Below are 14252 nucleotides of genomic sequence, written 5' to 3'. Positions count from 1 at the left end.
GTGCGTGTGTGTGTGTGTATAACACGCTATTTTATGTTGAAATGCGACGTAATCCAGTGTTCACGAAACGTACACTGTCAACGTATGCTTTTGGCGACTGGGTTGGCTCTCAGATATACGTGTTTCTAACAAGATGATATCATTAAAAGTTACATAAAGTAACAGTTTAATAACACAAACGCAGGAAGCACGTGAGCTGCTATAGCGAAAGCAGCCCACAACCTGACGTCGTTGAAACATGCGAGCGAGCCGATCAAATCCTAATAACTATAAAACTAAAGATCAGACACTGACTGAAGATTATGCAAGTAAAGAGTATATTTCTCGCTAGAAATGTTATTAGAAACACGTTTAACGGTGAATCGGTCCTAAAATATTGCATTTCCCATTCAGATAATAAAGATTAATAAAGATCATACACATTCACTGATTGAAGATTATGTAAGGAAAATGTACATTTCTCGCTAGAAATGTCATTAGAAACGCGTTTAATGGTGTATCTGTCCTAAAATATTGCATTTCCCATTCAGATAATAAAGATTAATATAAACTACGCCGTGTTCCGGAGCCGCGGGGGATTCTGGGAATTGGTCAGTTGACAAATGGGGCTTTTGTTAACTTGTTTTGTTGTTAGGATTAAGTGGGGTTAATGGGTTCGGGATGTTATGTGGTTGTGTGTTGTTCTATTAACATTGTTCGTGTGTTCATTGTTGTCGACACCGTCACCGAGAGTGACGTGACCATCGTTTCGTGCAGCTGTTCCGTGTTGAAGTAAAAATAAAAACCAACTCTCGTTGTCGAGCGTTCAATAAAAACCAACTCTCGTTGTCGAGCGTCCCCCCCCCCCCCCCTCAACAAACGTGTCCCCCCCCCCCCCCCCCCCCCCTTCAACTAACGTGTTCCAACCCCCCCCCCCCCTACAATCGTGTCGTCGTCGGCCCCCTCAACAAACGTGTCTCCCCCCCCCCCCCCCCCCCTCCCCGGTCAACAACAGTCTACCTCCCCCCCCCCCCCCCCCCCTAAACAATCGTGTCCACAATTTGCCGCGAAAGCCGTGAAACCCAAACCCCGAAACCCGCCTCCACAGCGGCACGCGTGGATACTGAAGGTATAACACGCTATTTTTTACGTTGAAATGCTACGTCTCCAGTGTTCATGGAAACGTACACCGTCAACGTTTTTTCTTGGCGACTGGGTTGTGTGGTCTCAGGTAAACGCTGATGACGGCCGGAGTCCTCTCTCCCTCCCTCCTCCTGTGTGAACGGGAGTGTGTGTGTGTGTGTGCCCGTGTTTGGTCGTAAACAGGTATGTGTTAGCATAGCAAACAATTGTAGCATTTCTGGTTTATGTAGCCACACTAACATCATGTTTTCGTAAACAGGACCAACTGCAATCAGCTCATTGGGGTCGCTGCTGCTTTGCTGACTGATATTGTTTTTCCACGCTACTCCGCTTCACTGCTGCTGCACGCCGCGTTGTTTACTTCACGTGCTTTGCTCCGGCTGGCACCTCGTGCCTACTGCCGCTGTCACGTTAAAATTGTACCGGGGGCGAAAATTGTACCGGCCTACGTCATCGTTTGTTTACATCCTGACAACCTGCCCGGCAACAGACGACGCGATGCAGAAAACATGTTTCCAAACGACGAAATAACATAAAACAGATAGCGGATCGCTATCTGTATTATGATAGATAGCGATAACACTTGTTTTTACTTTATATTTGTATTGTATTTAATTGTTTAATCGAAACAATAAAAAAAATTGCCCGCGAAACGGGTGATTGCGTCAAATGACAAATGTTTTGCCCGCGAAACGGGCGATCGCGTCAAATGACGTAGGAGGGTTCTTGAAACATAATACAGATAACGGATCGCTAGATAACACTTCGCTAGATAATTGAATTGTTTAATCGAATTTAGCTAGTAAACTGAGTGTTTTAAGCAGGTTTCATAGTCTAGAATGTTCAAGAACCTTCCTACGTGATTTGACGCGTCATTTGACGCGATCGCCCGTTTTGCGGGCAATTTTTTTTATTGTTTCGATTAAACAATTAAATACAATACAAATATAAAGTAAAAACAAGTGTTATCGCTATCTATCATAATACAGATAGCGATCCGCTATCTGTTTTATGTTATTTCGTCGTTTGGAAACATGTTTTCTGCATCGCGTCGTCTGTTGCCGGACAGGTTTTCAGGATGTAAACAAACGATGACGTAGGCCGGTACAATTTTCGCCCCCGGTACAATTTTAACGTGACACCGCCTGTCGCTGCGGCGCACCCCCCCCCCCCCCCGAGTAGTTCTACTAAAGGCCGATATATGCTCTGTTTTAGACGTAACGCGTAAGCACGTAAGATACATAACCCCCCCTTGCGCGGTAAAATATCCCCCCTTACGTGCTTAAGTGCGTCGCCCAAAATTCCTGACTATGCGACTAAAACACTACGGCCCTACGCAGCTCGCAAAGACTGTGATTGGCCAGCTAACCACATCCTTTCAGGAGTCTCACATTTCCGGTTTTACTTTTTCAATGCTTATCAGCTCCAGCTCCCTCAACTGTCTTCGACTCAACCTTAACATCGTTCAGAGTGTGGAAAAAGACCACTAACCTAAACTTAGCTACTGCTACTCTCGTCGAAAATACTGGAAGTGCATAAATATAAACAAGCCAGCGATTTCCACTTCCACGCCCACAGATTCGTTCGTTGCTCCCCCTACTGTTCTGGTGGAGAATCCCCTTGCAACACGCGCAATCCTTAAGGAACCTTAAAGGAACCGTAAATCAAAACTTGTCTAAAACAAGTCCCTTGTGTAAATTACGTGCTTACGTCTCTGCGTCTAAAACGACCCTAAATCAGCCTTAAGGGTGCTCATCCAGTGTGTCTTTTGGCCGGGGTTTCCCCCCCACCCGAGTGTGCATGAGTGTTAATGTGTGTTCTAATTATTTGAATGATTTGTTTTCTTTTGGTTCGATTACTTCTTTAGTTCCGAGTTTATCTAAACTATCTCGTGTGTATTGTTTGTTTTCTTTTGGTTTGATTACTTCTTTATTTCTGAGTTTATCTAAACTATCTCGTGTGTATTGTTTGTTTTCTTTTGATTTGATTACTTATTTAGTTCTGCGTTTATCTAAACTATTTTGTGTGTATTGTTTGTTTTCTTTTGGTTGCATGGTGAAGATTTTGCATTGAAAAGGAAAAGTTATTGAATAAATTGTATTTTTCTATGACATTTAAACCACGTCTCATGCCTTTTAAACGAGTGGACTTACCTGTGTGCTTTGCACTTTACATCAATTCCCTGAGGTGAAATTCCAAGGGTGGCGTTGTCGGTAGGATCACTCTTTTTCGAACGGCTGAGACGTGTGTTCCTTTGTATACATATTTGTTTGATTTTCTTTTTTGTGTTGCTCGCTGTATTTGGTGTGATCTAAATTTGTTTTTGTGCGTGCAGATTGGAGTGATCAGAGACAAAGCAGCAGTGGCCCCTCGTGGATCTTCGTGAGGGAGTTCTCCCTCACTATAGGTTTGACTTTCGTGGTGCTTTTGCATCATCGTAGCTACTAGTAGTGTAGTGAGTTTGTAGTAATCATGGAGGAGGAAACTCAGGAACTTAGAGAGCTGATTGCACAGTTAAAAACAGATAATGAGCGGTTGCGACAGGGACAGGCTGGCTCAAGTGCTCTACCGTCTACCTCTTCAGCAGTACCTGCTGCCTCTCCGACTTCTGTTCCCTATGTAGCAGAGAGACAAATTTTTGTGCCTAGAGATAGGAAGTGTACCATCTTTAGGGGAAGGACAGGCGTAGGATTGAGTGAATGGGTGGAGGAGGTGCAGGCGAGTGTGAGGGCTCGACATCTGTCCCGGTCTGACCAGGCGTTTTTTTTGTTCGACCACCTAGAGGGAGAGGCCAAGGAGGAGATAAAGTATCGCTCTGCCTCTGAGAGAGAGGACCCCGCTAGAATACTTGCCATTTTAGACGAGCTGTATGGGTGCTCAGAGTCGTATGTTGCAGTGCAGCAAGCTTTCTTTTCCAGAGGTCAACAAGAAGGAGAAACGCTTCAGGAGTTCTCCCTCGCGTTGATGAGCCTCATGGGGAAAGTGAAGCGGTGTGCCCCCGCTGACATGCCACACGCCGGGGCCCTTCTGAGAGATCAGTTTGTCGAGCACATCTTGAATAGTTCCTTGCGACGCGAGTTGAAGCAGTTGGTGCGTCGCCAACCTGGTAGCACCTTGCTTGAGGTGAGGGCCGAGGCGATTCGATGGGAGCGTGAGGGTTTGCCTGGTGGTGTGAGAGGTCGCAGCCACTCGGTCCCCTTAGTGTATGGTGTCCAGTATGGTGTTCATGGAGATGAACACCATGACAATCTCGCCCTCATTCCATGTCGGAAAACTAGTGCCCATCGAACTGCAGAGCCACAGTTCGGGTGGGGCCGCCACTGGCTCTCAAGCTGTTTCACATAACATGGATGCGTCTGGATTGATTTCGTCTTGCCCCCATTTGGATGTCGATATGGGTGGCATGAAGGTCCCTTGTCTGGTGGACACCGGCTCCATGGTGTCTACCATTTCTGAGAGCTTCTTTCGCCAACATCTTGAACCTTGGGGCCAGGAGCGCCTCCGTTCTTGTCATTGGTTGGAGCTCAGAGCTGCCAACGGTCTGACTATTCCTTACCTCGGATATTTGGAACTTGACGTGAAACTTTGTGGCAAATTGATGCCGCAATGCGGTGTTTTGGTGGTTAGGGACCCGCCTGGTGGCATGCCTTCTCGAGTGCCTGGTATCCTGGGATGAACGTGATTCGTAAGTGCTACCAGGACCTTTTTGGCCAACATGGTGTAGCGTTGTTCTCCCAGGTCTGTATCTCTGAAGCCCCCAAGCCAGTTGTGCAGGCACTGCAACAGTGTCATCATGCAAGTGGCCTAACTCCCTCAGACATTCCAGGGGCCGTAAAGGTCAGGGGTAAGAGGAGCTGGCAGATTCCGGGTGGTGTGATGAGAATGGTGGCCGCCACATGTTCTGAGCAGTACTCAGGTTCTACGGTACTTTTTGAGCCTTTGGATGCTGGTTTGCCTGCGGGGTTGCTGGCTTCCCCTTCTTTAGTTTGTGTTATAAGGGGTACAGCCTATATACCTGTTATTAATGTTGGCCGCAACGATGTTATGTTGTACCCCCGCACTGTTGTTGGCACACTGGACTTCGTGAACGTGGTCAGCCTTCCTGCAGGAGTCACCGAGGTGCCATCAAATGTGGCCACTGTGTCTTCCCAGACAGCTTCACCCAGTGTGCAGCAACAGGTGGACGATGTGGATGTGTCGCCATTGTCGGTTGGTGAACAGGGTCAGGTGAGGTCACTACTTGGACATTACGCTTCAGTATTCTCCACCAGTGACACCGATCTGGGTTGTACTAACCTCATCTCCCACGACATTCCTTTGATTGATGATACTCCAGTGGCGCAGCATTATAGGCGCATTCCACCCTCAGAGTATGAGGTGGTGAAGGAGCACATCAATCAGCTGCTCTCATCTCAAGTAATTCGGGAGAGTAGCAGCCCCTACGCGTCCCCGATTGTGTTGGTACGGAAAAAGGGTGGCAAACTACGCATGTGCGTTGATTACCGGCAGCTTAATCGTAAGACCCGCAGAGACGCCTTCCCTCTACCACGCATAGAAGAGTCTTTGGACGCATTGTCCGGTGCTTGCTGGTTTTCAACCCTGGACTTGACCAGTGGCTATCACCAGGTGCCAGTCACTGAGACCGACCGGCCAAAGACCGCGTTTTGTACACCTTTCGGTTTATTTGAGTGGAACAGAATACCTTTTGGGCTCTGTAATGCACCCAGCACCTTCCAAAGGTTGATGCAACGCATCTTTGGTGACCAGCAGTGTCAGTCTTTATTGTTATATCTTGATGATATTGTTGTGTTCTCCTCCACGATTGAACAGCATCTGGAGCGACTCAAAGTGGTGCTGGAGCGGCTTCAATGCGAGGGGCTTATAGATGTGTTGTGTATACTGATAACAACCCCCTCAGTCATTTGTCTTCTGCTAAGCTGGCTGCTACTGAGCAGAGGTGGGCAGCCCAGCTAGCCTCTTTCGATTTCGAGATCAAGTATCGATCAGGGAAGAGCAACACCAATGCCGATGCTCTCTCTCGTCAGCACCCATCTGGTCCCCAGGATGTAGAGGCGATGCTTCCAGGTACAGCCATACCGAAGGCTTTGCAGCAAGCGTTGGGTTTGGGAAAGGCAGAGGCCACCCAAGCTACCATCACAGCCATGCCACAGCTTACTCCGCCTGAACTTCGTCTCGCTCAACAGACTGACCCTGTGATACAGGAACTGTTGGTGTTTTGGAGGAGGAAGCAGCGTCCTAGTCGTGAGGAGCGGGCACAGCTCTCCCAAGCTACGCTAGTGTTGCTGCGGCAGTGGGATCGCCTGCTTGAGAGGGATGATGTCCTGTACCGAAAAGTGTTCCGACCTGATGGTGCTGAAGCCATGTACCAGCTGTTGTTACCCAATGTACTGAGAGACGAGGTCCTGACCCAAGTGCACCAAGAGCATGGTCACCAGGGGGTGGAGCGAACACTGGCGCTTCTCCGGTCTCGATGCTACTGGCCTGCTATGTCCTCCGATGTAGCCCGTTGGTGTCAGCAATGTGAGAGGTGTCGAAAGTGGCCAAGGATGTTCACCCAAGGGTGCACGGAGTCATGGGACATCTCTTGGCTTCCCGCCCCAACGAAATCCTTGCCATCGACTACACTACTCTAGAGCCGGCCCAGAATGGTCTAGAGAGCGTTTTGGTCCTTACTGATGTTTTTAGTAAGTACACCATGGCTATCCCTACTCGGGACCAGCGCGCAACCACCGTAGCAAGGGTTTTGGTGTCAGAGTGGTTTTATAAGTTTGGTGTCCCCGCTCGTTTGCATTCTGACCAGGGCCGTAACTTCGAAAGCTCGCTCATTCAACAATTGTGTAACTTGTATGGTATCGTAAAATCACGTACCACCCCGTACCACCCCGAAGGAAATGGTCAATGCGAGCGGTTCGGCATAAAGGGATTGGCATATGTGTCTTCCTCACGTCCTTTATTGTTACAACACGACTCCCCACCAATCAACGGGAGAATCTCCCTTTGCCTTGATGTTCGGGCAGGAACCAAGGCTACCACTCGATTTCTTGTTGGGTAGGGTCGAGAGCCCGGTCGGGGGGTCCATCCATGAGTGGGTGCAAGAGCATCAAGCCCGCTTGGAGGTGGCCTTTGAAGGCGCAAGGGAGCGCTTGAAACATGCTGCCGCTCGGCGAAGGCGAGTCCATGATCAGCATGTAATAGATTTGCCTTTGCAGGAAGGGCAGTTGGTGTACTTGCGCGACTTCAGGGCCAGGGGGCCCCAGAAGACCCGAGATCGGTGGAGCTCGATGAAGTATCGAGTGTTGAGGATGCCTAGAGAGGGTGGCTCAGTGTATACTATTGCGCCAGTAGACGATGAGACAAAGGGCAGACAGGTCCACCGCACTATGCTGAAGGCGGTCGTAGGGGTGGACTCATCTCGTCCTGCCTCTTCCCACAACTCGTCACCCAGGGACGAACCATCTCCAGAAGAGGAGCCTTCATTTGAGTATGATTTGTTAGTCCTTGACCAACGACCTTCTGTGGCCAATTCTGCCATGCCATCCGCCGGACCAATTATGTCCCAAGGGCCTTCATCCATTCCAAACCCGGGGGCATCTTCATGTTCTCCTTTGGTCACTTGCCCTGATTCCAGCAACATGGGTCCACGCCGGACGCCACGTCAAACGGCTGGTCAGCACCCGAATGTGCATCGTCTTCCGCGGCCTGCTGGAGAGGCGCAAGTGGCCAACCCTTCTGCTTCTGTGTCCAACTCAGTGTCTGCCTTGTTTAGACCCTGGAGTTAGCTTGTTGTGTTTACCTTACTTTGTTGATCGTCGGGACGACGATCCAAGAAGGTGGGGTAGAATGTAGCAGGATAGAGGTGCTATCCATGTTAGTCACGGTTAAGTACCACTAGTGGCCGTCATGATGTGGGCGGTATAAAAGCAGCCATCCTCCACCTGCCTCTTTCTTTTTGCGCTCCTGTCACTTGCGCGTCACTTCCGGGCCAAAAGGTGGTCTGGGCCCCGTTTCCCGATAACGATGGATCTTCGCTCGTAAGATCATTCTCCCGATGGATCTTTCGAACCATCGATAATAGGGGATTATCACGCTTCCGGGTTCCGTTGGCGGGATTTGTCTTCGTTGTGCATGAACACTTCCGGCGCACTTCAACAATGGCTGAAACAAAGGCTAGATGTCACTGCTCTGTTCCACTTTGTACATCTAACAAACAACACCAACCCTACTTAAGTTTTCATGGATTCCCGACTGAATTGAGTCTATGGAAGAAGTGGATTCAAGCGGTTCGCCGGGATGAAGGGCCAAACTTTAAAATAAAACAAGGTAGCACGTTTGTTTGTAGCCGGCACTTTAGTGAATCAGACTACACTAACGCTACAGCTAGCAACCAACCGGGGTCACACCAAGCGACTGAAAATCGGGTCTGTACCCTCCTGTTTCCAGTGGAACAACTGGGGACTGCCAAGAAGTGGGTCTGTTTATAAAAGAGCATCAACTCGCTTAGTCCATGACGTTCACCCAGCCCTTCCTCATGAGCAACCGCTGCCCTGTGAATAAGAGCCGATGGAGGAGATCGCAGCTTCGGTGGTGATGACGGAACATGATTTCGGTTCTGCTCCTAAACCAGGTTTGTCAGTGTTTGTTAGCGTTCTGAAATATTGGCCTACTATTGCCCCATACTGTTCTTAAACCACCTACCTGACAGGATGTGCTACCTATGGTTTAATCACAGAATGGGCTCTTAGTAGGTTATACCGAGGAGGTAGGTCAACTTTTCAGAACTCGGGCACAAAATGTTTAGTCTTATTGATGTCACAGCATTTGATCAAACCACAATGTGAAAAGCTTCATCACAAGTACAAATGTTGCATTCTATATCTGTAAAGGTGAATATTGAGCTATAAAAAGCAAATTTTAAAAGCAATATTGAGCTACAAAAAGCAATTTCTTTAGAGGTCCAAACTGCTTCCAATATGCAAGTCACAGCCAAAATATGGGTTAGATGTTTTAATTTTTTTCCTCATCTCATACAGGTGCACTGGATGCTGCTGCTGTACGCATACAGCAATTGGAAGAAAAAGTTAAGGAGCTGATGAGAGCTGTCACAGCTGAAAGTGGTTCAAGACTTCAAGTGCCTTTTCACAGATTTTGTGTCTCAGACAAGGACATCCTTTTTTACACCAGATTCACATCAAGAGATGTTTTTTGTGACTTCTGGGAGGTTATTCAACCATCTGCCTCCATGTTGGTTTATTGGTCAAAAGCTCAGAAAAAGAAACAAACATTTGAACCCATTTCTCCCAATCCAACGTGTAGACTGCAACTGGTTGAGTTTTTTCTCTTCTGCTGCCGGGTTGCTGCAGGCCTGCAAGAGAAGGTGCTGGCTGACATGTTTCAGGTCAGTGTGTCCACTGTCTCCCATGTTGTTATACCGTGGGCCAACTACCGTTACCTGCTCCATGGCTCCCTCCCCATCTGGATAAGTAAACAGCAAGTCCACCATGCCAAGCAAATTTGTGCAGTACAGTCCAGATGATGATGTTCGGGTAATCATCGACTGCACCGAGGTGCAGTCGATGATTACCCGAACATCATCTTACAAGAACACAACAACCTTTAAGGCCTTGATTGGGATTGCCCCTTGTAGTGCTGTGACTTTTGTGTCAAGTCTCTTCACCGGCTCCATCTCCGACCCAGAGCTGACTGAACGAAGTGGACTGCTGGATTTACTGGAGCCAGGAGATGGCTGCATGTCAGACAAGGGTTTCACCATCGAGAAGCCACTAGCTGATCGTGGGGCAACGCTGATTATACCACCCTTCAAGATGACAGGTAGGCATGAAAGGAATGAACATTTCAAATTAAAACTTTGACCCAAATGTGACCATTAAGATATGTAGACAAATGTTTAAGATGGACTGAAGCACTCACAATAATAATACTAATTAACTTATCTCTAACCACTGCGCAGTTCACCGAAGAGGATGCTCTGAAAACACAAGCAATCGCCCGACTTCGAATCCTCGTAGAAAGAGCAATAGGCAGAGTCAAGGAATACCGCATCTGGGAACGCACTGTCCTTTCACCTTGTCTGCGACAGTCAACCAGCTGTGGACCGTCTGCTGTGTGATGACCAACTTCCAGGGACCACTTGATTTAAAAGGCTACATCCCTGTTGAATAGTGTTTCTACTCAAACATGTACCTATAAATATAATATATAAATATTAAAACGAGAGGCACTGAACATTTGGAGTGGTCCCTACATTTTTTCCGGAGCTGTAATTCTGTATACTGAAAACATTATATATATTGAATGACATGTATGTAATTGAATGAGAAGTCTTTCATCTATAATCAATTTTAAAGTCCAGTCAGTAAATCCTGAAAGTATTCAAAATAATGTTAATATGTAATGTAGTAAATTATGTACTCAGAAAAAGTGAATGAATTAAATCCTTTTATTCTTTCAGTTCCTTTATTCATTCAGTTCATTTCACATTCATTTCACTTTCTGCTGAAGATCACATTCATATATGTACCAAAGAAGTACAAGTCTACCTTATTTTTCATGTCTTATCATTTCATCATCCCTCCAGACTGAGCTGACGCCAAACTGACGTTAGCATAAGCCAACCTACCTAGCGTAAGCTAGCTAGCAGACACTCACATTCGTAGTCGATATATTTCTCGAAAAATAAACAATCCCTTGTCCAGTTTGGAGCGGGCTGTTATGGAGTGTTGTTCGGTAAGTCTGTGAACTTCAGAAAACGTGACTTTGGGTACATTTACCAGGGATGTCGTGAAAGTGAACTGCCGGTCCTCCATCATCAGTTCGCCAGAGTGATGAGTGATTCACCGGAAGTCACAGTGCACAAAGAACACCGAATGCGGAAGTAGGGGAGAGCCGGGTCGATTGAAACACGGGACGATTGAAACACAGCGATTTACTCGAAAACCACGCAAGGCTTTCACGTCAAAATTCGCCACCACGTTCAGCAAGCAAGACTGACCAACCCCGGGAAATTTCGTGTAATGACGTCAAGCCGTTCAGATGTTATCCCGCAAACTTGTTTTCGAGAGCTGTAAGTAAAATCCTTCCTGCGGTAGTTTTTTTGTAATAAATAGTTGTATTTTTTGTTTTATGCCATAATAATATGACTATACAACAGATGAATTAGTACTTAAACCTGTGATAAAGTGTGCAATGTCACAGTTTTGAAGTTTAGAGGTAAAAAAGGTTTAAGTGTCAGTAGTCGCTGTCGGGACGATTGAAACACCTGTTTCAAACGTCCCGCACATCACCATGCGTAATTGCGCGCACATTGCACGATCAATACCTGTATAAATTACAGAATTAATAAATGTTTTGCAATGATTAACTACTGCTTTGAATTAATAACATATTTTTAATGAACAAAACGTGTTTATCACATGCATCAACAGTTTACTGAGAGAAGGGGAGGGCAGAGGGCAGTGAAGCCATTCATATTGGGCTCACCCCTAATGAGGTCAGTGTTGTGAAAAGGGCTACATACATTTTTGGACAGGCACACATGTATGCTATGCACATAGTTTAATTAATAAATATGAACAAATAACATAAACATAAACACACAAATGTACATCAACTGTTTACGACCCCGTGCATTTCAGCTGCCCATTCCCTGCATCCTGGTCGAGGAAGGACTGGATCACCTCCTTCATGGAGCGCAGTAGCAGCTTCCCCCTTCGGCGTCCAGAGGCCACTAGCCAACAACGGTTGTCCAGCTTCAATCAAAACAATGTCAACTTGTTCTACCAAAATTGAAAGACGGTGCTGGACAGGCACCAGTTCCAGGCCAAGGATATTTGGAACATTAATGAAACCGGTATTTAATATGAACTTTATTAATATAAAACACATCAATACATTTATAAAAATAAACTATGCTCACAACCATATAAATATGAAAAAAACGATATACACTTAACTAGTAGAAACGATGCTAACAACTATATACATATCAAAACAACTATATACACATCACTATATATATACACAACTATGCTCACACAACTATTTACAGGGGTCACCACTGTCCAGGTGCGCCCAGATGGGGCAGAAGCAGGTCAGGTCAGTGACCTCAGCGGAGTCACACCCGTGTCCGAGGAGTCGAAGCTGCTCCGCCTGCTGGACAATCACCCGTCCCACCTGTCAATTGCAGCAATCGATTACTGCAGAGCCAACGGCATAGTGCTGCTGTCATTCCCTCCCCACTGCACCCGCAGGTTGCAGCCAATGGACATTAGTGTCTTCGGCCCCCTAAAGGGGTACGTAAACAGTGCGGCGGACAGGTGGATGAGGAGCCACCAAGGGATCAACATCTCGATATATGATGTGCCCTCCATCATTGCTGAAGCCTTACCAGAGGCTGCAACAGTGAAGAACATCACCTCCGGGTTCTCAAGTTCAGGGATCTGGCCTTTTAAACCCTCCGCGTTTGAGGGAAATGACTTCACCGGATCCCATTCCACAGACCGTCCTCCTCCCAAGGCTTCAGGTGACGAGGTCAGCGCTTCTCCAGGTGCCACTTCAGGTAGGAACAGTTCATCAGAAGCAACAGAGTTCATAATACATAAGTAAATAGTCCCATAAGTCAAAGTTCATAAAAAAAGTCTATAGGTTAGTGGATGGCAGAGAAGCTGCTAGACCACCAGGCTACAACTCTCCCATCAGGGAATTTAACAAGGATCAGGAGGGTGGGAATATAAACATTTATTTATTTAAAAGTGTATTTTTTAAATGTGTCCTTTGGCAGGCATGGATGTACCTGGACGAGTTGCCGGGCCTGACGAAGCTGTCTGGCCTGAGGAAGATGCCCTCGAATTCTGCCTGGACATCGTCCGGTCTTACCCTAAGGCCGGGCCTAGAAAGATTACAAAGAGAAAAGGGAGAAAGAGGCATTTGGAGTTACTCTTGCATCTCATATCTTGTCTGGCCTTCCTTTGTCTACAGTCATGTAGACCTACCACATTTAAAGTAATTCAATTAGCATTAAAATGCACATTTTATGTTTTCAGGACAACTGCTATACTTACGACACCCCGAACTCTGAAGCAGCGTCATCCCGCCAAGCAGCCTCCCTCCTCTCGGGCTCCCAAGAAGAGGCTCTTCTCGCCCGCTCCTGATGCCGCCCCCCTTGCTGGAGTCACCCCTGGTGCCACCTCAGCTGCTCCTCCCACCATCACCTGGCCCGCTGATGGAGTCACCCCCACCTTGGGTCCAGTGTGATCGCATGAGGTTTGCACCGACGGGAGTACACACTACCTGTGTCACCTGTGTGACAAAGAATACAAATATTTAGCCTACTATACTGTCCATGTGTCTTCACTAGTTTGCAGTGGAAATACTGTAAATGTAGGCCTACAGCACAATTCACTTAACATTATAGACTGATTAACTAACTAACTATTAGGCCTGGGTTAGGCTATGAGTGGGAGCTGGGCTATTACATATTTTGCTGGGTAGGCCTACTTTTTGTCCATGATTGTAACGCATCCAAAATAACAACGGCTACATTAAATTATGACAATAATAATTTAATTTAGTGGACATGCACACTTAAAAACTGCTGGGTATAAGCTATAGGCTAGCCTACTACACCCTTGCTCTTGGTCATGACACATGGCATGCCGATTTATTTTTTTCTCCAGCCATTACCATCTATCAGCTAGAGTGCAATCTTCATCAAAGTTCTGCTTATTATATGATTTCAACATAATGTTCATGTCAATGTGCAGACTATTACACAATATTTATCAGATAAAATAAGTTTAGCCACTTACCTGTCCACAGAGACTCCGGATGCTTCTGTGTGCCGGGCTGTGCGTGTTGAAAAGAAATTAACCCCGTGCGGCGCTTGGATAAATTTCCGCTGTAACAGGTCTCGTGATATCCTGTTGACCTGGTCGTTTTTGTTTAAAATAAATAAAAGGATGTTCAACTGTGTATCCTTAAACATGACTTAGGACAGGGAAATAAGTAAATTGAATGCAAATTTAGTCGTCCAAAAGAAGAAAGGTGAGTTTTAATCGAAATGTGCATCTTGACAATTACGCACGGGCCAAAAA

At 46.6% G+C, this 14252-nt stretch overlaps 2 long non-coding RNA genes across 2 annotated transcripts; one reads left to right on the top strand and one right to left on the bottom strand.

The window, feature by feature from the left end:
- Positions 1–8221: 8221 nt before the first annotated feature.
- Positions 8222–10386, top strand: LOC132464857 (uncharacterized). Its single transcript, XR_009527367.1, has 3 exons — positions 8222–8767; positions 9174–9972; positions 10112–10386. It is a non-coding gene; the product is annotated as an uncharacterized LOC132464857 (long non-coding RNA).
- A 1256-nt stretch (positions 10387–11642) lies between these two features.
- On the bottom strand, positions 11643–13215 carry LOC132463924 (uncharacterized). The gene is made up of 3 exons (XR_009527145.1): positions 12953–13215; positions 12548–12712; positions 11643–12333 (listed from the first exon to the last, which is right to left on the bottom strand). It is a non-coding gene; the product is annotated as an uncharacterized LOC132463924 (long non-coding RNA).
- Positions 13216–14252: the final 1037 nt, after the last annotated feature.

This window comes from Gadus macrocephalus, chromosome 9 (assembly GCF_031168955.1).
Source record: "Gadus macrocephalus chromosome 9, ASM3116895v1".
Lineage (NCBI taxonomy): Eukaryota > Metazoa > Chordata > Actinopteri > Gadiformes > Gadidae > Gadus > Gadus macrocephalus.
Note: the sequence above shows the minus strand (reverse complement) of the source record. Positions and strands in the feature narration are given on the sequence as shown.